Source organism: Zea mays, chromosome 6 (genome assembly GCF_902167145.1).
Source record: "Zea mays cultivar B73 chromosome 6, Zm-B73-REFERENCE-NAM-5.0, whole genome shotgun sequence".
In the NCBI taxonomy this organism is placed as follows: domain Eukaryota; kingdom Viridiplantae; phylum Streptophyta; class Magnoliopsida; order Poales; family Poaceae; genus Zea; species Zea mays.
In genome coordinates, this window is record NC_050101.1 from 23,958,612 (window position 1) to 23,981,742 (window position 23,131).

Consider the following 23,131-nt stretch of genomic DNA (forward strand, 5'->3'; position numbering starts at 1 on the left):
GACCCTCGGACATACCGAAGACAGCATTCATCACCAAGTATGGATTATATGAGTTCACAGTTATGTCCTTTGGTTTGACAAATGCGCCAGCCTTCTTTATGTACCTGATGAACAGTGTGTTCATGGACTATCTAGACAAGTTTGTGGTAGTGTTCATCGATGATATCCTAATATACTCTCAAAGCGAGGAAGATCATGTAGAGCATTTGAAGATGGTATTGCAAAGACTCCAAGAGCATCAGTTGTATGCCAAGCTGGGCAAATGCGAGTTCTGGATTCATGAAGTCTTATTTCTGGGTCACATCATAAATCAAGATGGGTTAGCAGTGGATCCAAAGAAAGTAGCAGATATTCTGAACTGGAAAGCACCGAAGGATGTTCGTGGGATCAAGAGCTTCATTGGAATGGCTGGATATTACAGGCGTTTCATCGAAGGCTTCTCAAAGATTGCTAGACCGATGACAGCGTTACTAGCGAAGAAGGTTGAGTTTAAGTGGACCCAAAAGTGTCAGGAAGCATTTGAAGAACTGAAAAATAGATTGACTACAGCTCCTGTGTTAGTCCTGCCTGACGTTCACAAGTCATTCTCAGTGTATTGCGACGCTTCGTACACCGGATTGGGATGTGTGCTAATGCAAGAAGGAAGAGTGGTAGCATACTCATCTCGACAGCTGAAGATTCATGAGAAAAATTATCCCACACATGACCTGGAATTGGCAGCAGTGGTTCATGCTTTAAAGACCTGGAGACATTACCTGTATGGGCAGAAGTGCGACATCTACACAGATCATAAAAGTCTGAAGTACATATTCACCCAGTCAGAGTTAAACATGAGGCAGCGAAGATGGTTGGAATTGATCAAAGACTATGAGTTGGAGATACATTACCATCCAGGCAAAGCCAATGTTGTTGCAGATGCTCTGAGCAGGAAGAGTCAAGTTAATATGTTGGCCTCGTACCCGATGTCGTACGAGTTAGCCAAAGAGTTCGACAGACTGAGCCTCGGTTTCCTGAACAGTACGCAAGGAGTAACAGTGGAGTTAGAGCCCACCCTAGAGCGGGAGATCAAAGAAGGGCAGAAGGATGATGAAAACATCAACAAGATTCGGCAGCTGATCTTAGAAGGAAGAGGCAAAGACTTTCGAGAGGATGAAGAGGGAGTAATATGGTTCAAGGACCGATTGTGTGTTCCCGACCTCAAACCCATTCGGGAACTGATCCTCAAGGAAGCTCATGAGACAGCCTACTCCATACACCCTAGAAGTGAGAAGATGTACCAGGATTTAAAAAGAAGGTTTTGGTGGTATGGCATGAAAAGAGAGATCGCAGAATATGTCGCCATCTGTGATAGCTGTCAGAGAACCAAAGTAGAGCATCAGAGGCCTGCCGGATTGTTGCAGCCATTGCGGATTCCTCAGTGGAAGTGGGATGAGATCGGGATGGATTTTATAGTTGGCCTACCTCGTACCCGGGTCAGTTATGATTCCATCTGGGTAGTTGTGGACCGCTTAACAAAGGTGGCCCATTTCATACCTGTGAAGACAACATACACCGGAGCAACGTTAGCTGAGTTATACATGTCACGGATAGTCTGCCTTCATGGTGTGCCGAAGAAGATAGTGTCAGATCGAGGAACGCAGTTCACCTCTCATTTTTGGCAGTAGCTACAAGAAGCTTTGGGCACGCATTTGAACTTTAGCTCAGCTTATCACCCATAGACAGACGGTCAGACTGAAAGAACTAATCAGATCCTAGAAGATATGTTGAGAGCCTGTGCGTTGCAAGACAAGTCAGGATGGGACAAAAGATTACCTTATGCAGAATTCTCCTACAACAATAGTTACCAGGCTAGCTTGAAGATGTCACCGTTTTAGGCACTCTATGGACGGAGTTGTAGGACTCCGCTGCATTGGGACCAGCCTGGAGAGAGACAGGTGTTTGGCCCCGACATCTTGCTTGAAGCCGAAGAGAATATCAAAATGGTTCGGGAGAATCTGAAGATAGCCCAGTCAAGACAGCGAAGCTATGCGGACCGAAGGAGAAGAGAACTGAGTTTTGAAGTGGGAGATTACGTCTATCTGAAGGTGTCACCTATCAGGGGAGTCAGAAGGTTCGGAGTTAAAGGCAAGTTAGCACCCCGGTACGTTGGACCATATCAGATTCAAGCAAAGCGTGGAGAAGTGGCTTACCAACTCAACCTACCAGAAAGTTTGTCGGCAGTGCACAATGTGTTCCATGTGTCCCAACTGAAGAAGTGTCTGCGAGTACCAGAAGAACAGTTGCCAGTGGAGGGTTTGGAAGTCCAGGAGGATCTGACATACATAGAGAAACCAACGCAGATTCTGGAGTTTGCAAACAGAGTCACCCGGAGGAACACCATCAGAATGTGCAAAGTCAGATGGGGTCACCACTCTGAGGAAGAAGCAACCTGGGAACGAGAAGATGACCTGAAGGCCAAATACCCTGAACTCTTTGCTGACCAACCTTGAATCTCGGGGCGAGATTCTTTTAAGGGGGATAGGTTTGTAACACCCTGAATTTGGGGGTATAAAATTTCTTTGCTCATATTCACAAATTCAGGTGTTACTTCCCTTTTCTCATCCTTCCTCATTCTTTTCTTTCTCATTTCTATAGGAGAAAAGTGCTTATTTTATTTGTAATTATAGTTTAATAGGTTAAACCCTAAGGGAGTATGAATTGTTGCATCATGTTGAACCCTAGATTTCACTTTTGCTTGGTGCATAATGCTTGGAAAGTATAATTTGAATTTGTGGCTTATTTGGATTGGAATCAAATAGAGAAAATAAAAAGAAAAGAGAAAACAAATTTCAGAATAAAAAGAAAAGGAAAAGAAGCCCAACCCTGCCGCCCCCTTGGCCTTTCGGCCCACTAAGCCCATCCCGCGCGCACGCTCTTTCCCCCCCCCCCCCCCGCTCTCTCTCTGCCCTGGCGGGCCCGCCCGTCAGCGCAGCCGCCTCCCGCGCGCCCGCCCCCGCTTTCCCCTCTCTCTCTGCTCGCGGGCCCGGCTTGTCAGCCCCGTCGTCCTCGCGTAACTGCCGCCCGAGCTGCGCGCGGCCGCCTTCTCCGCGCCCACGTCGCGCGTGGAGCTCGCAACCGCCCCACCCCCGGCCACTTGGGCCCAGAACCCCACTCGCCGTCTCCCCCTCCCTCATTTGCGCTCCAGCAGACCCCTCTCTCTCACCTCCCCCTCGCTGCGCACACGCCCGAGCGCCGCCGCCATAAACCCCCGCCGTCCCGAGCTCGTTTCCCTGTCGCCGTTGGAGCTCCGCCGTGCCCTTTGCCCCGGTGAGCTCCGCCCCGACGTCCGCAACCCGGGACGTGCCCCAATTTCCCCTCCCCCTCCCTATTTCTCTCTGCCCGCGCTCACCCGCCGTTCCCCGTGCAGCCGCGGAGGTCCGCCACCGTCGCCCCGGGCCACCGTCGCGCCATTGCCGCCACCGAGGAGTCCCCGGAGCCTGCCTTGAGGTAAAGAACCTCTCCCGCCCCTATCGACCCATGTATTGCCTTCTGCTGCGTTTGATTCCTCGCCGGAGTTGTTCACCGCCGCCGCCGAGCCGCTTTGCCGTAGACCGCCCCCCTCCGGTGCCCCTACCCCGACCCAGTCCCCACCGGGCGATTCCCCGTGCCCTCCCCAACCTTCCCGGCCACTCAGGTCGCCCCAGAGACCCGCCAAGCGCCCGCGCCCCTCGTCTCCGGCGAGTCCTCCGCCGCGGGGACGAGCGCCGCCGCCCCAGCTAGCCGTAGGAAAGGCCCAAGCCGGCCACCCGATCCCGCCGTCCGTCCCATATCGGGCGGTCCCGTTTTAATTAGGCCGAAGCCAATCCTGGCCGTCCGCCGGAGATCCAGCGGCCCAGGCCCGCTTCCCCCACACCCCGCCTCCCTGCCGTTGGGCCCCGCCTGTCAGCCCGCCCGCGCCCGCGCTGCCGTTTGGGCCCCGCCTGTCAGCCCGCCCACGCCCGCGCTGCCGTTTGGGCCCCGCCTGTCAGCCACGTGCTCGCGCTGCCCGCCCGGCCCTGCCTGTCAGCCGCTCAGACCGCCGCGCGCTCGCGCGCCCGCCCGCAGGATCTAATCCTGGCCGTTCGCCTTAGATCTGACGGCCGTAGTAGCCCGATACCCCTTCGCCCGCGCGTTTTCTTAAAGAGACCCCCGGTTTTCTGGAATTTGAACCCGCCGTCCCCGGTTTCTCTCAGTTAGGTCCCTGGGCCTTTAATTTAATTCAAAATAGGTATTTAGGGTATATTTTTAACCCCTAAACTTGTAAAATCCATAACTTTGTCATATGAACTCCAAATTAGGTGCTTCAAATTGCAAAATGCTCATGATGTTTTTGTCTATCTATTTAAACAATGTTTCCCTGCTGTTTCCATGTACCAATTAATGATTAATCATTAGGATAGGATTAAGGTTATTGGAACCCTATTTGAGATAATTAGAAGTTGGTAGACTTTAATAAAAGTTGGAGCACCTAAGTTTATGGACTTAAACACCTAAGTTAGGAACTTAAAACCATGTAATGATTTAACCCCACCACTGACTTAAACCTGATTAGTGGATAATGAATCACTTTGTATAGTCCTCTACCCCAGACCTAGGGAACACCAGAGTGCCTATCCCTTTTCTACTATGAACTTGTGATCCCTCTCTGCTGCATATGTTTGGTATGTTGCTTTTTGTTTGTTATTTTCCCAAGTGCATAGTGTGAATGATTACTTTACGTAGACAACGAGCAGTCTGTGTTTCCCGAGGAGGTTGCAGAAGAAGTCCCTGGTCAGCAGTTTGGTGAAGGCAAGTGTCCTCTGTCCCATTATGTCCTATTCATTTATAACTTACTACCCCGCATTACTTACTTGAAACCTAAGGATTGACTAGCTTTACACTTTACTTTATCCTTGATGACCTTATGGGCTGTTATGGTTAGCACTCTGCTATTGCCTTAACTTAATCAATGAACATGATGTGACTATTTATGATACTGTTATCCTGATGATGTTGATGATTTGGTGATACTCTAGGGGGCTCAGGTTGTTTCCTGAGTACCTCTCCGTAAGGACTTGTTCGTTGAGAGACCACCCGGGATAACAGTACAACCATGAGGGTGAAATGGGATGCCCTTAGCTGATTAATTGGATGAACTAGAGGTGTAGTTGCTTAGCCGTCGTGCCGTCAATGGGGTCCAGGCACAGTGCTTGCTCTGCCGAGGCTGAGTGCCGAGGTTCTTTCGTTTTGCTCTTTGTTAGTCACTCTCCTGCGGGGAGGGGTACTGTGTTTATCAAACTGGAGAAACCTAACGGGCAGCTATGATCACTAGGGAATCTTTGTAAAAGCTACGTAGTGATGCCCTGCCGGACCACCTAGGTAGTGGTCAATGGGGATTAGCTCTCCCCGGGTAGAAAGGGAATCATGACTCATGGGAAAAGTGTGCAACCTCTGCAGAGGGTAGTGAAACTGGTATATCAGCTGTGCTCACGGTTAAGAGCAGCCTTGGGATCCTCTTTGATTAGAGATACAGATGGTTCGAGATACAAGGATTATGTTATGGTTTTGGCTCGACTATGATGATGATGTTCCTCGATGAGGAAATGGTTTACGGGTTGGTTAATGCTAAAATCTGGCTTCTACTAATGATAAATACCTGACCAACTAAAAGCAACTGCTTGAGCTTAACCCCACATAAAGCTAGTCCACTTCAGCCAAACGGGACATTTGCTGAGTACGTTGATGTGTACTCATCCTTGCTTTACCACAAAAACACCATGTTGCCCGCATTGTAACCACTGCTCAGGAGAAGGCGAAGTCGTGGAAGGAGACTTCCAGGAGTTCCAAGACTACGACGAATTTTAGATGTGGGTTGGCGGCAACCCCCAGTCAGCTGCCTGTGGAGGCCTTATCTTTACTGCGTTTCGCTAGTACTTTGATTTACCTGTTCAGACAATGACTTTGTGGATGTCTATGACTCTGTGATGTAATAAGTTATTACTCTTTTATGTTATTATTCGAGTATTGTGCGATGATGTTCATTTATGTAATCGCTGTGTACGTGAGTTCTGATCCTGGCACGTACATAGTTCGCATTCGGTTTGCCTTCTAAAACCGGGTGTGACAATTCTCTTCACCACACCTGGAGGCGAGCACCTCAAATATGCCCTCCAGTTGCTGTTTCCGGCCTCCAACAATGCAGCCGAGTATGAAGCTCTGATCCATGGATTGAACATCGCCATATCATTGGGCATCAAGAGACTGATGGTGTACGAAGACTCTCTGGTGGTCATTAGCCAGATAAACAAAGAGTGGGGTTGTTCAAGCGATTCAATGGGAAAGTACTGCACTGCCGTCCGAAAGCTGGAAGATAAATTTGAGGGTCTGGAATTTCATCATGTAGAAAGAGATCGGAACACGACAGCCGATGTATTGTCCAAGCTAGGATCCAGTCGAACTCAGGTCCCACCTGGAGTCTTTGTACAAGAAATACTACAGCCGAGCATCTCAATGGATCAAGCAGAAGAGTGTAATATTATAAATCAACCAGAGTCAGACTCTGATGACTGGAGAAGGCCAATCATCAGGTATATAAAGAATGAAGAGGAACCAGATGACAAAAATGCGGCCGAGCGTATTGCCAGACAGTCAGCTCACTACACACTCATTGGGGAAACATTTAGAAGGGGTGCATCAGGCGTCCTCATGAAGTGCATCCTCTCATCTACTGGGAAGCAACTTCTGGATGAGGTCCATGCTGGGCAATGTGGAATACATGCAGCGTCCAGGACACTAGTTGGGAAGGTCTTCAGGTCAGGATTCTATTGGCCAACAGCGAAGAGTGATGCAGCCGAGTTAGTTCAGAGGTGCGAAGCTTGCCAGTACTTGTCAAAACAACAACATCTACCAGCACAGCAACTGCAGACCATACCAGTGACTTGGCCCTTCGCATGCTGGGGACTGGATATGATTGGACCTTTCAAGAAAGCTCAAGGAGGATACACTCATGTACAGGTAGCAATCGACAAATTCACTAAATGGATAGAGTTCAAACCCATTGCTTCTTTAACCTCAGCTAAGGCCGTGGAATTCATATGAGACATAATATTCAGATTCGGGATACCAAGCAGCATCATAACTAACCTAGGATCCAACTTCACAAGTTCAGAGTTCTTCGACTTCTGCGAGCAAAAAAGCATTCAGATCAATTATTCTTATGTAGCACATCCAAGAGCCAACGGGAAGGTTGAGCGAGCCAACGGGATGATACTGGAGGCACTCAAGAAAAAGGTCTTCGATAAGAATGAAAAGTTCGCATGAAAGTGGATAAAGGAATTGCCCTATGTTGTCTGGAGCCTAAGAACCTAGCCTAGCCGAGCTCTGCATGGAAACACTCCTTTCTTCATGGTCTATGGGTCAGAGGCAGTATTACAAGCCGACCTCAAGTTCGGAGCGCCAAGGTTGATCTTCGAAAGCATAGCAGAAGTCGAAGCCACCAGGCTAGAGGACATTGATGTACTCGAGGAAGAACGGCTGAATGCAGTAATCCAATCAGCACGATACCAGCAGACTCTAAGGCGCTATCACGACAAGGTCGTGCGGCAGCGATCCTTATCAGTAGGAGATCTCGTCCTCCGCCGAATTCTAACGGGGGAGGGACGACACAAGTTATCACCCTTATGGGAAGGACCCTTCGTAGTAGCAGAAGTCACTCGGCCAGGATCATATCGTCTCACTCAGATGGACGGCACAGAAGTTGGGAACTCCTGGAATATAGAACACCTCAGGAAATTTTATCCCTAGCTGGATTTCAAAAGCTATCGGGACGACGATGTACTCTGTAAAATGGAAATATGTCATCAATAAAAAAGGGCTTCAAAGATACTCAGTTTGTTCATGATTGACTTGCATTCTTACTTAACTCGGGGTGACCACTATGCCCTGCTAACGGAGCAATCGGCTTAAGTCGGCAACGAGTTAAGGCGGTGCAACATGCTCGCGCTTACTTAACTCGGGGTGACCACTATGCCCTGCTAACGGAGCAATCGGCTTAAGTCGGCAACGACTTAAGGCGGTGCAACATGCTCGCGCTTACTTAACTCGGGGTGACCACTATGCCCTGCTAACGGAGCAATCGGCTTAAGTCGGCAACGACTTAAGGCGGTGCAACATGCTCGCGCTTACTTAACTCGGGGTGACCACTATGCCCTGCTAACGGAGCAATCGGGTTAAGTCGGCAATGACTTAAGGCGGTGCAACATGCTCGCGCTTACTTAACTCGGGGTGACCACTATGCCCTGCTAACAGAGCAATCGACTAAAGTCAGCAGCGACTTAAGCCGGTGCAACATGCTCGCGCCTACGCAATTCAGGGTGACCACTACGCCCTATTAACAGAAGCAATCGACTTAAGTCAGCAGCGACTTAAGGCGATCTGACGTGCTTACAATTACTCATATAAGGATGACTTCTATATCCCGCAAACAAATTTCAAAACCATCGCACATCATTTTACTACTGCAAATTTACGAACTGATGAATTCTGAAACAATATGAGAATAACAATGTCGTTCAAGTACTGAAATGACGTCCTCTAACAAATGTCTGACCATGCTAACCGCGTGCCCAAAGCACGCAAAATGTTTCTCTATTTTGTGATATTTTTCTCAGGAGCAATCGATGAGGAAGGGCGACTCGAGGAATCAGGGGCAGCATTCACGTCAGCCCTTATATCTTCGGGAACAACCACGCCGGGTCTCCACATCAAGATTCGCCCCGCCCAAATGGCCTTATCCATGGCTCTGTCGCACTGGGCTCTGAGAGTAACGGAAGTTTCTTCAGCAACCTTGGCAGCCAGCCGAGCAGTTTCTAACTCCTGGGCGATGGATTTCTTGGAAGCTCAGAGTTCTTTGATAGTAGCGTCCTTCGCTGATATCAACTGCTTGAGCCGGGTCACCTCATCCGTAGATTCCTGCAGCTTACAGCGTTGGTTGTCTAATTCTTCCATGGTGAAGCGATGACTCCTCTCCAGAATGGTCAGCGAGTTGCTAGAATCGCGATACAATCTGTCGAGACTGTCACGAGAAGCAGCAAGGATACATTTTTCTTCCTGCAAACAAAAGTCAACCTCCTCAAACATCAAGCAAGCAATAGGAGCACAACAAGGCAAGGCACAGTTTCATAAGTCACCTTTTCAGAATTAAGCTGAGCGTGAAGGGAAGAGCTCAGTGCATTAGCGTCATCTAAGGCAGCAGAGACCTGGGCTAGTTCAGTCTGACTTTGAGAATACTTTTCTTCAAAGTCAGAGCACCGCTGGACCAATTCAGCCTGATCTCGAGAGTGTTTCTCTTCAAGAGTGGAAATCTGTTGAGTCATACCTAGCAGGAGACAACCAAACAAAGGGGGTCAGAATGTAAAGCAGTTTAATAGTGAAGACAAAGAGAAGCAAAAAAGCACTAACCAGCGTTGGTCGTCTCCAAGTCAGAGACACGATGTTGAAGTAACACTGGATTCCAACGAGCAAGAGACGAAGCTACTTCTGGAACAGGAGGACCCTGTAACCTCAGCTGGCTAGCCATCCCGTCCACCAAAGCCTGATAAGGAGAGCAGATGAGTGTAATGACAACAGTTCATGCGGTGTAAAAATCAAGCTGAAGTATGCCACAGTACCTGGAGGTTGGAAAAGAACGAAGGGACCCCCAAATCATGAGAGATCAATTGATGACCGAGCGTAAGGCCGCCACCCGAAGCAGCTTGCAACGAACCAGCAGGAACCAACTCAGTGCCATCAACAGAGCCCACAACTTGGTCAGCGGGGACGCTGCCCTCTAAGGCGACCCCTTGGTCCAAAGCTTGGGCTACCACCATGCAGCCGGAGTGCGGAGGCGATCCCGCATGAACGTCCATGGAAGTACAGGAGGGAGACCCCGCTCGGACACCCTCGGGGGCTGGGTCATAGTTTGAACTGCCCACTTGAGCCGGATCATCCCCGGCAGCACCCTCGGGGGCTGGGCAGTGGCTTGCACTACCCACCCGAACTAAGTCATCCCCGGCACCATCCTTGGGGGCTGGGCATGTGTCAACACCATCCTTGGGGTCCAAGTTCTCTGCGGTAGCCACCTCTAAGGCTGATGGGCCCTCAGTTACTTCCATGGGACCAGGACGATCCAAGTCAGTCTCCTGACCCTCAAGATCGCGCTCTAAGGTCGACGAGGCACGGGATGACCTCAACCCAGCATCAAGCACATCAGCACAAACCTCCATCACACCATCATCTGCTGGCTCCGATAACAAATCCTCTGGAACCATATCCTCAAGAGTCTGATCAAAATTTGCCAGGGACAATTCTTGCAGACCAATGAGAGCAGACAAAGCAGGAGAAGGAACTCCACTACTTTCACCACTAGCGATAAACTGCCGACTGTTTTTCTGAGTCAAAGGAACTTCATCCTCTTCCTCCCCGTCGTCTTCATTAGCAACATAGGCAGCACCCCCATTGGGATCACCAACAGATGGAGCACCCACATTGGGATCAGCAGCTGATCGGGCACACCCATTGGGGTCAGCGTCAATAAATTCAGTCACAGGCACTTCTTCAGCAGTAGGAACCGAAGTACCAACATCCCGATCCAAACTGGATACTCGCCGGAGGCGTCTCTTTTTCTTTTTCTGCTCATCAGCAGAAGGATCAGGTTGATTAGCTCGGCAAGGGCGCCTCGGGCGAGTACTGGCAGGCTTCTGAATATCCAAGGTCGTATCAGCCTCTGGGAGGGGCGCCACCACTGATGCCCCAGCAGGAGCAGCATCAGAAGAGTCCTCAGCCAGGAAATCAAGCATAGCACTTATCTCTGCATCACTAGGATTCAGGGGCACCTCAAAATGGACCTGCCGTTCATCATCAGGAATCTCCCCGAGCGAAGCAACCAAGGCGCTAACTTCTTCAGTAGAGGGTCGCACTCTAAGGCCCAAACCACCATCAGTGACAGGTGGATTCGACACAAAAAGAGTGAAGGCTTTGGGAGGAGGCAAGTTCCAGGCTGAGTATGCCACTGGAGCACAAACATTTGACACCTTCCCTCTAAGGATCATCTCAAGTCGGTTCACCAAGTCCACAAAAGGAATTTTCCTGTTGGTAACCCGAGTTGAGTCGGCTAGGCCTCGATACAGATAAGCCGGGTATGCCCTGTCTTTCAACGGCTGAATATTCTTGAAGACAAAATCAGCAACCACAGCTTCAGCAGTCAGACCCCTCTCCTTCAGCAACCCAACTTTAGCTAGCAAAGCACCTGCCCCAGCTACCTCCTGATCCATGGGGGACTCGGTCCAACTCGGGGTGCGAACGTCCGGCTGTCTTCCCGACCGAGGGGGGAGAGAGTTTCCATAATTCTCGACAATGAACCACTCCAAGCGCCATCCCTTGATACAGTCCTTGAGAGGGATTTCGAGATACTCAGTCTTCCTCCCACGGTGCATCTCCAAGCTAGCACCCCCAACCAACTGATGTTGTCCTCCGGCCATCCCAGGGCGACAGTGATACAAGTACTTCCACAACCCAAAATGTGGCAGCACGCCAAGAAAGGCTTCGCATAAATGAACGAAAATGGAAATTTGCAGGATAGAATTGGGATTCAGATGGGTCAAGTTAAGATGGTAGAAATCAAGGAGGCCGCGGAAAAAAGGAGAAATGGGAAGACCGAGGCCGCGGAGAAGGAAAGGGGCGTAAATCACGGACTCATGGGTATCCTGTGTCGGGACAGTGACCCCATGGCAAATCCGCCAAGAGCAGAGCTCCCTCGGGGGAAGAACCCCGATGGACACAAGGTGGAGAAGTTCGGGCTCGGAGATGACAGACATGTGGTTACCTGCGAAAGGCAACTGGTTGTTGGGGTCGATTGGAGGAATCACCGCAGCAGACGAACTCGAGGCCTTCCGCTTGGGCGCCATCTCGATTCTACCGGCGAGCAGAATGGGAGGCGGATTGCAGAGAGGATTCGGAAGCAAGAAACCAAGAACTAGGGCACGGAAAGCAGAGGCGGCTAAAAGCGCAGCACTTATGGGATATTCCCGAGCCAGATACCGTTTCAAAAAGCGCCCAGTAAGCACCCGGCAGTTATTTCCAAAACACCGGCGTGCCACATCATCACCCGGCAGTTATTTCTAAAACACCGGTGCGCCACATCATCACTCGGCTATTATCCTCAAAGTGGCCCACGTAGCCCGCTATCGCTCGGCGTTACCTCTAAAACGCTGACGTCGCCCTCGAGTCGCTCGGCAGTTGACTCTAAAACTCTGACATCGTATTCAGTCACTCGGCGTCACCTCTAAAACGCTGACGTCGTCTTCAAGTCGCTCGGCGTTACCTCTAAAACGCTGACGTCACCCTCAGGTCGCTCGGCAGTTGACTCTAAAACTCCGACATAGTGTTAAGTCGCTCGGCATTACCTCTAAAATACTGATGTCGCCCTCAAGTCGCTCGGTAGTTGACTCTAAAACTCCGACATCGTGTCCAGTCACTCGACGTTGCCTCTAAAACACTGACGTTATCTTCAAGTCACTCGGCGTTGCCTCTAAAACACTGACGTTATCTTCAAGTCATTTGGCGCTACCTCTAAAACGCTGATGTTGTCTTCAGTCATTCGGCGCTACATCTAAAACACCGATGTTGTCTTCAGTCGCTCGGCAGTTACCTCTAAAACACTGATGTTGTCTTCAGTCGCTTGGCAGTTACCTCTAAAACTCCGATGTCGTCTACAAGTTACTCGGCAGCTACCTCTAAAAACGTCGAAACGATGCCAGTTATTTACTTACGAACTCCAAGGAAATCAACTTCACAAATAAGCAGGATAATTGGCACAGAGAAGGCAACATAATTTCTTCATTAAAGGGAAGATATCATACTTACAAATCAACTCCTTATGAGTTGATACTTCCCTATTACTACTACTACATTACATTATACTACTACTACTACTACTACTACACTACGCTATACTACTCTACACTACTAAATACTACTACATTATTCTACATATACTATACTAACATCTAAGGACCAGTGGCATCTAGCCACTTGCCCTGTTGCTGCCTCTGCCGCCCCTGTTGCTGCCCCTGCTGCTGCCGCCGTCGCCATCCCTGCTGCCGCTGCTGCCGCCCCTGCCGCTGCCGTCACCGTCACCGCCGCCACCGCCTTCGTCGTCGTCGTCGTCGTCATTGTCGCCGCCACCGTCCTCCTCGGACGAGTCCTCCTCATCCGAGGAGTACTCCGACTCATCCGAGCCCTCGAGCCCGGAGCGCTCGACGGCCCGGATGTACGTCCAGACCTCCGCCACGAGCCCCTGGGAGTCGTCTGAGTCGTTAGATGACTCACACAGGGGGATGGGAGCCGGAGACCCCTCAGACTCAGAGGAGAACTCCTCCTCTGAGTACTTTGAGTCACCAAAATCCTCCGATGGAGGAGTTGGCTCACGCTTGCGCTTGTTGTTCTTGCCCATGGTGGAACCGAAAGGGAGAGAAGAAAAGCAAGCAACAGAGAACAGCAAAGATGTGAAAAAGCTGGAGAGACAACGACATTATTAATAGAAGGAAAAGGCAACCGCTCACCTCCAACCACAGTCACTGAACAGTTGCAAAGCATTCAATAAGCACTTCAACCCGTCTGAAGACACGTCAGGCAGCTGACGCCGTTTCACGCAGCACAACACCCATTGGGACTCCAGTCAACAGCGCGGATGATATGATTACACCCGCCGTCACATCACATTACTACTCAGAAGCAGCCGGCTAAAACACTCAGCGTACCAAGCCGTCCCTTGCCCACACCCATTGGGGGGGGACGCCCAGGAATTATCAGTATATTTTTCAAAACTGTCACATCCGTGCAGGGCATGCAATGAATACCTCAAGACAAAAATGAGATATCAGTAAGGAACAGAGGAAAGCCAAATATAGCCGGGGAAGTACAGAATCTGACCAACATAAGCGACGTGAAGACTAGACAGGGAACGTCCATCAAATGTCCAACCAGCTGCAGAGCAAATAAATTGCACCACCTAGCGAGATATGGGCAGATCACGAACTCGGCTGAAAAAGACAAAATACATGCTGACCTCTAAAGCATAATATGGATGACATAATGTTGACCTCTAAGGCATTCAGAAAAAAGAAAGGGTTATTCTCAACAAAAGGACACAAAACGAAGACCTTTGAGAGGATTGTTTTCAAAAATCCACTCAAAGCTCGGGGGCTACACCCATTGGGTGCACCTTTGGTGCACCCCATGAATCACCATTTCAAGCCAAGATGGTGCCGACCTCTAAGGCATAAAACAAGATTAAAGACAAGGCTAGCCCTCAACCAAAGCGCAGGAGTAAAGATGAAAATAATTTCTGATGAAGACCTTCGAGTAGATTATTTTCTAAAATCTACTCGAAGCTCGGGGGCTACACCCATTGGGTGCACCTCCGGTGCACCCAATGAAGTTCAGGGTCCTACAAAATGAAATGCCGATCTCTAAGGCACAAGCACGAAACAAAGCTTTAGTTTACAAGTGATCAAAGCAGGAGGAGACAGTAAGAAATCGTTTTTCCCAAATTACCTGCAAGCTGGACCTGGGATCTTTGGGCTGATTACCTCAAAATCAACCCAAAGATCGGGGGCTTGTGGGGGACAGATATCCCCCGGGTCCACTGGAAGAGTAAAAGACCTCACGAAAGGCCCAAGGGCCCAATAAATCGTAAGGCCATTCTTTCGTGGGCCTGGGGAGGGACAATCAGCGAAGCAGGTTGACATGAGGCCGGATTGGTGCAAGCCCGGACGGCCCACAACGTTGAGCGAGCGACCACAACAGAGATCCGACTTTCCCGCGCTGGAGCCCCCATGCAACGGAGCCATGCGAGGATAGGTTGGTAGAACTATAGGGAGATAAACTCAAACAATTCACTATCTTTTAGTTACACATTATTATCATATCCACGTGTATTGCCCCATGGTCGAGTATATAAGGCCTAGGGGGCACCCCTTCAGAACGATCGACCCTATTACTCAGCCACCCACCTCAACTCTCTGCATTCTCGATTCGGAGAGCTCCCTTGTAACCTCATTCACCAAGCATACTCACCAGGACGTAGGGTGTTACGCATCTCTAAGCGGCCCGAACCTGTAAACATTGTCCATTGTCCCTCGTGCATCTGGCACGAACCATTTTGCTACAGTTGGCGACACCGTCCTACTCCTAAAAACACCTTGAGGGGCAACCCCGGGTGTGCGGTCGGACCCAAAACACCGACACCGACACGCGTATGAATGCGACGTGGAGTGCGTGGAGTACGCCGAGGCCCTCGCTGAATCCGAGGCCCTCATCGCCAACCTGAAGAGCCTCTCCAAGGAGGCGCCAGACGTGAAGCGCCACGTCGGCAACTTCGAGCCAGCGGAGACGGTTAAATCCGTCCCTCTCGACCCCAGCAACGACGCCTCCAAGCAGATCCGGATCGGCTCTGAGCTCAATCCCAAATAGGAAGCAGTGCTCGTCGACTTTCTCCGCGCAAACGCCGACGTTTTCGCGTGGAGTCCCTCGGATATGCCCGGCATACCGAGGGATGTCGCCGAGCACTCGCTGGATATCCGAGCTAGGGCCCGACCCGTGAAGCAGCCTCTGCGCCGATTCGACGAGGAAAAGCGCAGAGCCATAGGTGAGGAGATCCACAAGCTAATGGTGGCAGGGTTCATCAAAGAGGTATTCCATCCCAAATGGCTTGCCAACCCTGTGCTTGTGAGAAAGAAAGGAGGGAAATGGCGGATGTGTGTAGACTACACTGGTCTAAACAAAGCATGTCCGAAAGTTCCCTACCCTCGGCCTCGCATCGATCAAATCGTGGATTCCACTGCTGGGTGCGAAACCCTGTCTTTCCTCGATGTCTACTCAGGGTATCACCAAATCAGGATGAAGGAGTCCGACCAGCTCGCGACTTCTTTCATCACACCCTTCGGCATGTACTGCTATGTTACCATGCCGTTCGGTTTGAGGAATGCGGGTGCGACCTACCAAAGGTGCATGAACCACGTGTTCGGCGAACACATTGGTCGAACGGTCGAGGCCTACGTCGATGACATCGTAGTCAAGACGAGGAAAGCCTCCGACCTCCTTTCCAACCTTGAAGTGACATTCCGATGTCTCAAGGCGAAAGGCGTAAAACTCAATCCTGAGAAGTGTGTCTTCGGGGTCCCCCGAGGCATGCTCTTGGGGTTCATCGTCTCCGAGCGGGGCATCGAGGCCAACCCGGAGAAAATCGCGGCCATCACCAACATGGGGCCCATCAAGGACTTGAAAGGCGTACAGAGGGTCACGGGATGCCTTGCGGCTCTGAGCCATTTCATCTCGCGCCTCGGTGAAAGAGGCCTGCCTCTGTACCGCCTCTTGAGGAAGGCCGAGTGCTTCACTTGGACCCCTGAGGCCGAGGAATCCCTCGGGAACCTGAAGGCGCTCCACACGAACGCACCCATCTTGGTGCCTCCTGAAGGCCGAGTGCTTCACCAAGCATACTCACCGGAGAAGCCCTCTTGATCTACGTCGCCGCTACCACTCAGGTGGTTAGCGCCGCGATTGTGGTTGAGAGACGAGAAGAGGGGCATGCATTGCCCGTCCAGAGGCCAGTCTACTTCATCAGTGAGGTACTGTCCGAGACCAAGATCCGCTACCCGCAAATTCAGAAGCTGCTATACGCGGTGATCCTGACGCGGCGAAAGTTGTGACACTACTTCGAGTCTCATCCGGTAACTGTGGTGTCATCCTTCCCTCTGGGGGAGATCATCCAGTGCCGAGAGGCCTCGGGTAGAATTGCAAAGTGGGCGGTGGAAATCATGGGCGAGACGATCTCGTTCGCCCCTCGGAAGGCCATCAAGTCCCAGGTCTTGGCGGATTTTGTGGCTGAATGGGTCGATACCCAGCTCCCGACAGCTCCGATCCAACCGGAACTCTGGACCATGTTTTTCGACGGGTCGCTGATGAAGACAGGGGCAGGCGCGGGCCTACTCTTCATCTCGCCCCTCGGGAAGCACCTACTCTACGTGCTACGCTTCCACTTCCCGGCGTCCAACAATGTGGCTGAGTACGAGGCTCTGGTCAACGGGTTGCGCATCGCCATCGAGCTAGGGGTCCGACGCCTCGACGCTCGTGGTGACTCGCAGCTCGTCATCGACCAAGTCATGAAGAACTCCCACTGCCGCGACCCAAAGATGGAAGCCTACTGCGATGAGGTTCGGCGCATGGAAGACAAGTTCTACGGGCTCGAGCTCAACCACATCGTCCGACGCTACAACGAGACTGCGGACGAGCTAGCTAAGATAGCTTCAGGGCGAACAACGGTTCCCCCGGATGTCTTCTCCCGAGACCTGCATCAACCCTCTGTCAAGACCGACGACGCGCCCGAGCCCGAGGCACCCTTGGCCCAGCCCGAGGCACCCTCGGCTCGGCCCGAGGCACCCTTGGCCCCCGAGGGTGAGGCACTGCGCATCGAGGAGGAGCGGAGTGGGGTCACGCCTAATCGAAACTGGCAGACCCCGTACCTACAATATCTCCACCTAGGAGAGCTACCCCTCGACCGAGCCGAAGCTCGGCGGTTGGCGCGGCGCGCCAAGTCGTTCGTCTTGCTGGGGGACGGGAAGGAGCTCTACCACCGCAGCCCCTCAGGCATCCTCCAGCGGTGCATATCCATCACCGAAGGCCTGAAGCTCTTGCAAGAAATACACTCGGGGGCTTGCGGTCATCACGCAGCGCCTCGAGCCCTTGTTGGAAACGCTTTCCGACAAGGTTTCTACTGGCCGATGGCGGTGGCCGACGCCACTAGAATTGTCCGCACCTGCGAAGGGTGTCAGTTCTATGCGAAGCAGACACACCTGCCCGCTCAGGCTTTGCAGACGATACCCATCACCTGGCCGTTTCCTGTGTGGGGTCTGGACCTCGTCGGTCCCTTGCAGAAGGCACTCGGGGGCTACATGCACCTGCTGGTCGCCATCGACAAATTCTCCAAGTGGATCGAGGTCAGACCCCTAAACAGCATCAGGTCCGAACAGGCGGTGGCGTTCTTCACCAACATCATCCATCGCTTTGGGGTCCCGAACTCCATCATCACCGACAACGGCACCCAGTTCACCGGCAGAAAGTTCCTGGACTTCTGCGAGGATCACCACATCCGGGTGGACTGGGCCGCCGTGGCTCACCCCATGACGAATGGGCAAGTAGAGCGTGCCAACGGCATGATTCTGCAAGGACTCAAGCCTCGGATCTACAACGACCTCAATAAGTTCGGCATGCGATGGATGAAGGAGCTCCCGTCGGTGGTCTGGAGTCTGAGGACAACGTCGAGACGAGCCACGGGCTTCACACTGTTCTTTCTAGTCTATGGGGCCGAGGCCATCTTGCCCACAGACTTAGAATACGGTTCCCCGAGGATGAGGGCCTACGACGACCAAAGCAATCGAGCTAACTGAGAAGACTCACTGGCCCAGCTGGAAGAGGCTCGGGACATGGCCTTACTACACTCGGCGCGGTACCAGCAGTCCCTGCGACGCTACCACGCCCAAGGGGTTCGGTCCTGAGACCTCCAAGCGGGCGACTTGGTGCTTCGGCTGCGACAGGACGCCCGAGGGCGGCACAAGCTCACGCCTCCCTGGGAAGGGCCGTTCGTCATCGCCAAGGCTCTGAAGCCCGGGACATACAAGCTGGCCAACAGTCAAGGCGAGGTCTATAGCAACGCTTGGAACATCTGACAGCTACGTCGCTTCTACCCTTAAGATGCTTTCAAGTCGTTCATACACCTCTCTCACGCACAAAGTTTAGTCATCAAGGAAGGGTCAGCCTTGCCTCGGCAAAGCCCGACCCTCCCTCGGGGGCTAAAAGGGGGGAACCCCCTCTGCGTCAAAAATTTCCTCGGAAAAAGATCTTTTCTGCCAGAATGTCTTTCGTGCTTTTCGACTACTTCGAAAGTGGATCCTGAAAACGACGGAGTACACGTAAGCAGCCAAGGCTGACCGAGCCGAGGGACTCCTACGCCTCCAGGATACGGATACCTCACTCATCACCTTCTGCGATAAGTAACTCACGCTCGGATAAGTGATTCTGCGGACCGAACAAGTCTTCACGCTCGAAAACTCTTCTGCCAAAACGATTTTTCGGGCCTTCTCAGCTACATCGATAGCAGAATCCTACGGACGAGTAAGAGTACACGTAAGCGGCAAGGCCGACCGAGCCGAGGGATTCCTACGCCTCCGGGATACGGATACCTCACTCATCACCTTTCGTGAAAAGTAACTCTCGCTCGGACAAACAATTCTATTACCGACAAATAAGTCCAGATACTCGAAACAAGAGGAAAAGAAACGCAGCTTTACAACACGACGACATTAGGTTTGGGCCTCGGCGGCCGCAGAAAACATACGCACACTACAATATAACCCGATCCTGCAGGCTCGGACCTTGACAGTTGAAGGGAGCAGCAGCACCCTCGGCGTCATCTACACCTTCGGCGAGGTCCGACCTAGCCTCGGATGGCGACGCGATTGGAGGATCCCCACTCCGAAGGACGACATCAGCACCACACCCGGGCCACCGCTGCTAGGGTCTTCTCTAGGAATCCGGCTTGAGCAGACGGCTCGGCCGGCCACCCCGAAGCCTTAGCCAGTTTTCCCCCGAGGACATCAGCTCGGTTTGTGGCCTCGACAACTCAACTCCGGCGTCGGTCCCGCCAGCGGACGACCCGGCCAGGCTCCAGCCGACCAAATCTTCTTTTCGAGCCAACTCTGCCCCTGTCCATGCTGATACCGCTACCTCCGGCTTCGGCTCATCGAAGGGCAGCTGAGGGGTTCCTTTAACTAAGCAAGAGAAGCCTCGGGCGGCAAGACTGACCGAGCCGAGGGACTCCTACACCTCCGGGATACGGATACCTCACTCGTCACCTTCGCACGAGGCAACTCACACTTGGTGAAACGGTTCAGATAGCCGACAGGCGAGTCTTAGTGCTCGAAATGAGGAAAAAACATGACTCCGTGCCGAAAATACATACACGTTCAGGCCCCGACAAGCCACAATGAATAGACACCGGTGTAACACCCCAGGTGTTTATATTCTGCTCGACAGCGAGTAAGGATATAAGCACGTAATCAGTGGATAAAACGGATGCAAAATTTCACTTATCTTCGCCTATCGCGATTTTAGTATCGCATCTGTTTTATTTGTCGCGAGTGCGGCATCGTTTTTATTTCTATCTATCCGGGCTCTTCCGAAATTTTCGTGATATTCGGAACATAGTTGTTCCAAAAATCGGTGCGTCCGGTGATTATTTAAAACTCATCGCTCGCGCGAATATGAAATCGGAAGCCCGACCCACTTTGATGATTCTATCCTGAACAAATTAATTTGAACTCAACGACTAAAATGTTCGGGGCAAAATAATCTGTGTGGCGCGAACTCGTGCGCGAGGTTAAGATCCAATTTATCCGTCCGCACGCTGTTTTGGCGACGAAATCGCGTATACGTTCGCGGATTTGGTTTCGGCTAATTTCGGTCGAATCATGCAGAGCAGATTAAAATACCGAAGCCGAACTCGTGTCGATCTGGTCCGTTTACATCGTGGCCGGAATAGTCACGAAAATTATCTAAACTAATTTTAGTCAGAATCGTACATCTCGGATGTCCCGTTTCGGGATCCGAGGAAATAATGTGTATAGCCGTTTATTATATCGCGCATCGATTCTTTACTCGTCGCTAGAAATCCTGATCTGAAATATATGTGATTTTCCAATAAAAAAAGAAGAAAGAGAAATTAAAAAAATCCCAGCAGTCCTATCCTCTACAGCCGCCCCTGAATCCCTGATATTTCCAACCGTCCGTTGGCACTTATTCTCCCACCGTTCTATCCTCCTGTCTCTGCTGATCTTTCTTCTATTCCTCTCTACACGCGCCATGGTTTCTTGCTTCTTCCAGCCACGTCGCTCAAGCCGCCGGAAAAATCCTGCCGCCCAGCCGCTCACCGCCGGTGAGGTCACAGCCGTCGTTCTTATCTTCTTGCGCCGCTCCTCTGTTGATATTTTCATCAGCCGCTTAAACACTGGATAAAATCCTGCACGCCGAGGTTCTTCCTCATGGCGCTCGGCCTCTTCCCAGCGCTACCGGCCATCCCTCTGCTCGCCCAGCTCGCGAAACCCTCTGCGCGCGGACCTCTCTCATCCCCATGGCGTCTTCCCCTGCTGGTTCGTCGGCGCCCGAGCTCCCTCTGCCCGTCAATGGCCTCAGCCCGGGAGTTCGTCTGCTTTCCCCGCTCGTCCTTCCCTCAAAATCGCCTGACCGCGCGACCTCCATGGAGCTCCCTTCAGTTCTTCCCAATTAATGGTCGCGTCCCTCAAGCTCGCTCTCCCATGCCGCACCCAGCCCCTGCTCTGCTCGCCGTGGAGCTCGCCTCCGACCCCTGCTTGCCGCGTTCCTGTGCGCCGTCACCTTGCTGCGTGCGTCGTGGTTTTCTTCCTCTGCGCGCCAGGCTGTTTCGGAGCTTCCTTTGCTCCATTCCTTGGTTGCGTGTTGAGCCCCTCCCGCTGGTCGCGAGCTGTCTGTTCGTCGTAGTCGAGCCGTTCTTAGTTGCTCGCCATCGAAGCTCCCCTGTTGGCTGCGTCCTGTTTGCGCCGCATGCGCTCACTCCTCATCCATCGGGTTCTGACGGGTTCACGTTTAGCGTCGAGTCGTCAAACCTGTCATCCTCTGCTCAAACCCACCTCGTCAGCTCGCTTCAGACATAATCCTGTCGTCGTTCTGTGCGTCGGGTGAAGACGAAGCTAGCCGAGTAATATTCACCGAGAGCACGACCAAAAAGCTCGAACCAGTCGTCAATCGCCTCAACAACAACCATATCCACGACTCTCACCGTTCCAATAATTTTGCCGCATCGCCCTTCAAATCCGAGACCTCGTCCGTAGGATCGTCGTTGACCTCGCAACTTCAGCTCGAGTTAATTATGGTAAGTTGATTTATTATTCCTGGCAACTAAATAAATGGTAGCATGAAAAATTGATTGTGATGATTCTCTTGTTTATTACTCGATGTAGAGATTAAGTTAAATTTTAGGGTTATGCAATAAATATATTGGTAAATATATATAATACACAGGTTATCCGGTAAATTAGTTTAGCAAGTTGATGAAAGTTCTTCTATCAAATTTTATAAGTGTTAGGTGCCCGAGAATTTTGAAGTTAAAAGTTATAAGTCGTTTAGTGTGTTCTCTAGACTAGGTATGATAATTTATGTGTTGGTCGATCTCATGCTTGGAATGGATGTTGATTGCTACCTTGACTGTTTAGCTAGGTTGTAAGAACATGATTGTCGTAAGTAACAATATATCGATAATTAGTGTCTGTAATGTCTCGTCATTAAATAGGTTATTTCTCTTTTGCGTAGCATCATAATATCTAGTGTTATTGTTCCTTATATGCATATGCATAATGCATTTCATTCAGGACGATAAATAATCACGTGATGCGGAAGACAAGCCAAGTCGACACCAAGCGCGGGCTAATCCGCAGGATGAAGCTGATGGACCAACCTGAAGATGGTTAAATCAAACAAGTACTCGGTTGAGGGATACTCGTCAAACGGACATCGTCTAACAACACTAACCTAGTGTTACTCAGGCAAGCCCCGGTGCATTTGCCACCTCCCTTGATGTTTTTAAAATCTTTCTCACTTGCTTGCTGCATTAGGTGATAGGAGTTGATTGATTAAACAATTCCTGCATTACCTTCCTTGATTTTGATTACCCTCCTTGAAACCCTGTTTTTACAAAAAGGTTTTACTATGCTTAGTATTGCTTAGAAAAACAAAAGAATTTGTTTTACAAAAGATGTTTGGCAAAGTGGGAGGGTTGTTTTCGAAAATAAAACTTGATGGTGAATCCATCATGGCCGTGATGGATTCAACATCGGAAAAGATGTACCTCTGCCAGGTACCAAGTTTTTGGGTTAAAAGATTAAGCTGATACCGGGCGGTTGACTTGCACGAGAAAGGAGTCTCGGTGTAGTGTCTCCGTCTGAGTCGATTAAGGACCTTGTCGATGTAGGCTTGATGATCGAGGACCCTTTAACTGGTCACATGCCTCGTC

General features: G+C 51.2%; 1 pseudogene; it reads left to right on the forward strand.

Annotated features, from left to right (window-relative positions):
- Positions 1-21,016: 21,016 nt before the first annotated feature.
- Positions 21,017-22,447, forward strand: LOC109940314 (uncharacterized; annotated as a pseudogene).
- The last annotated feature ends 684 nt before the right edge of the window (positions 22,448-23,131 follow it).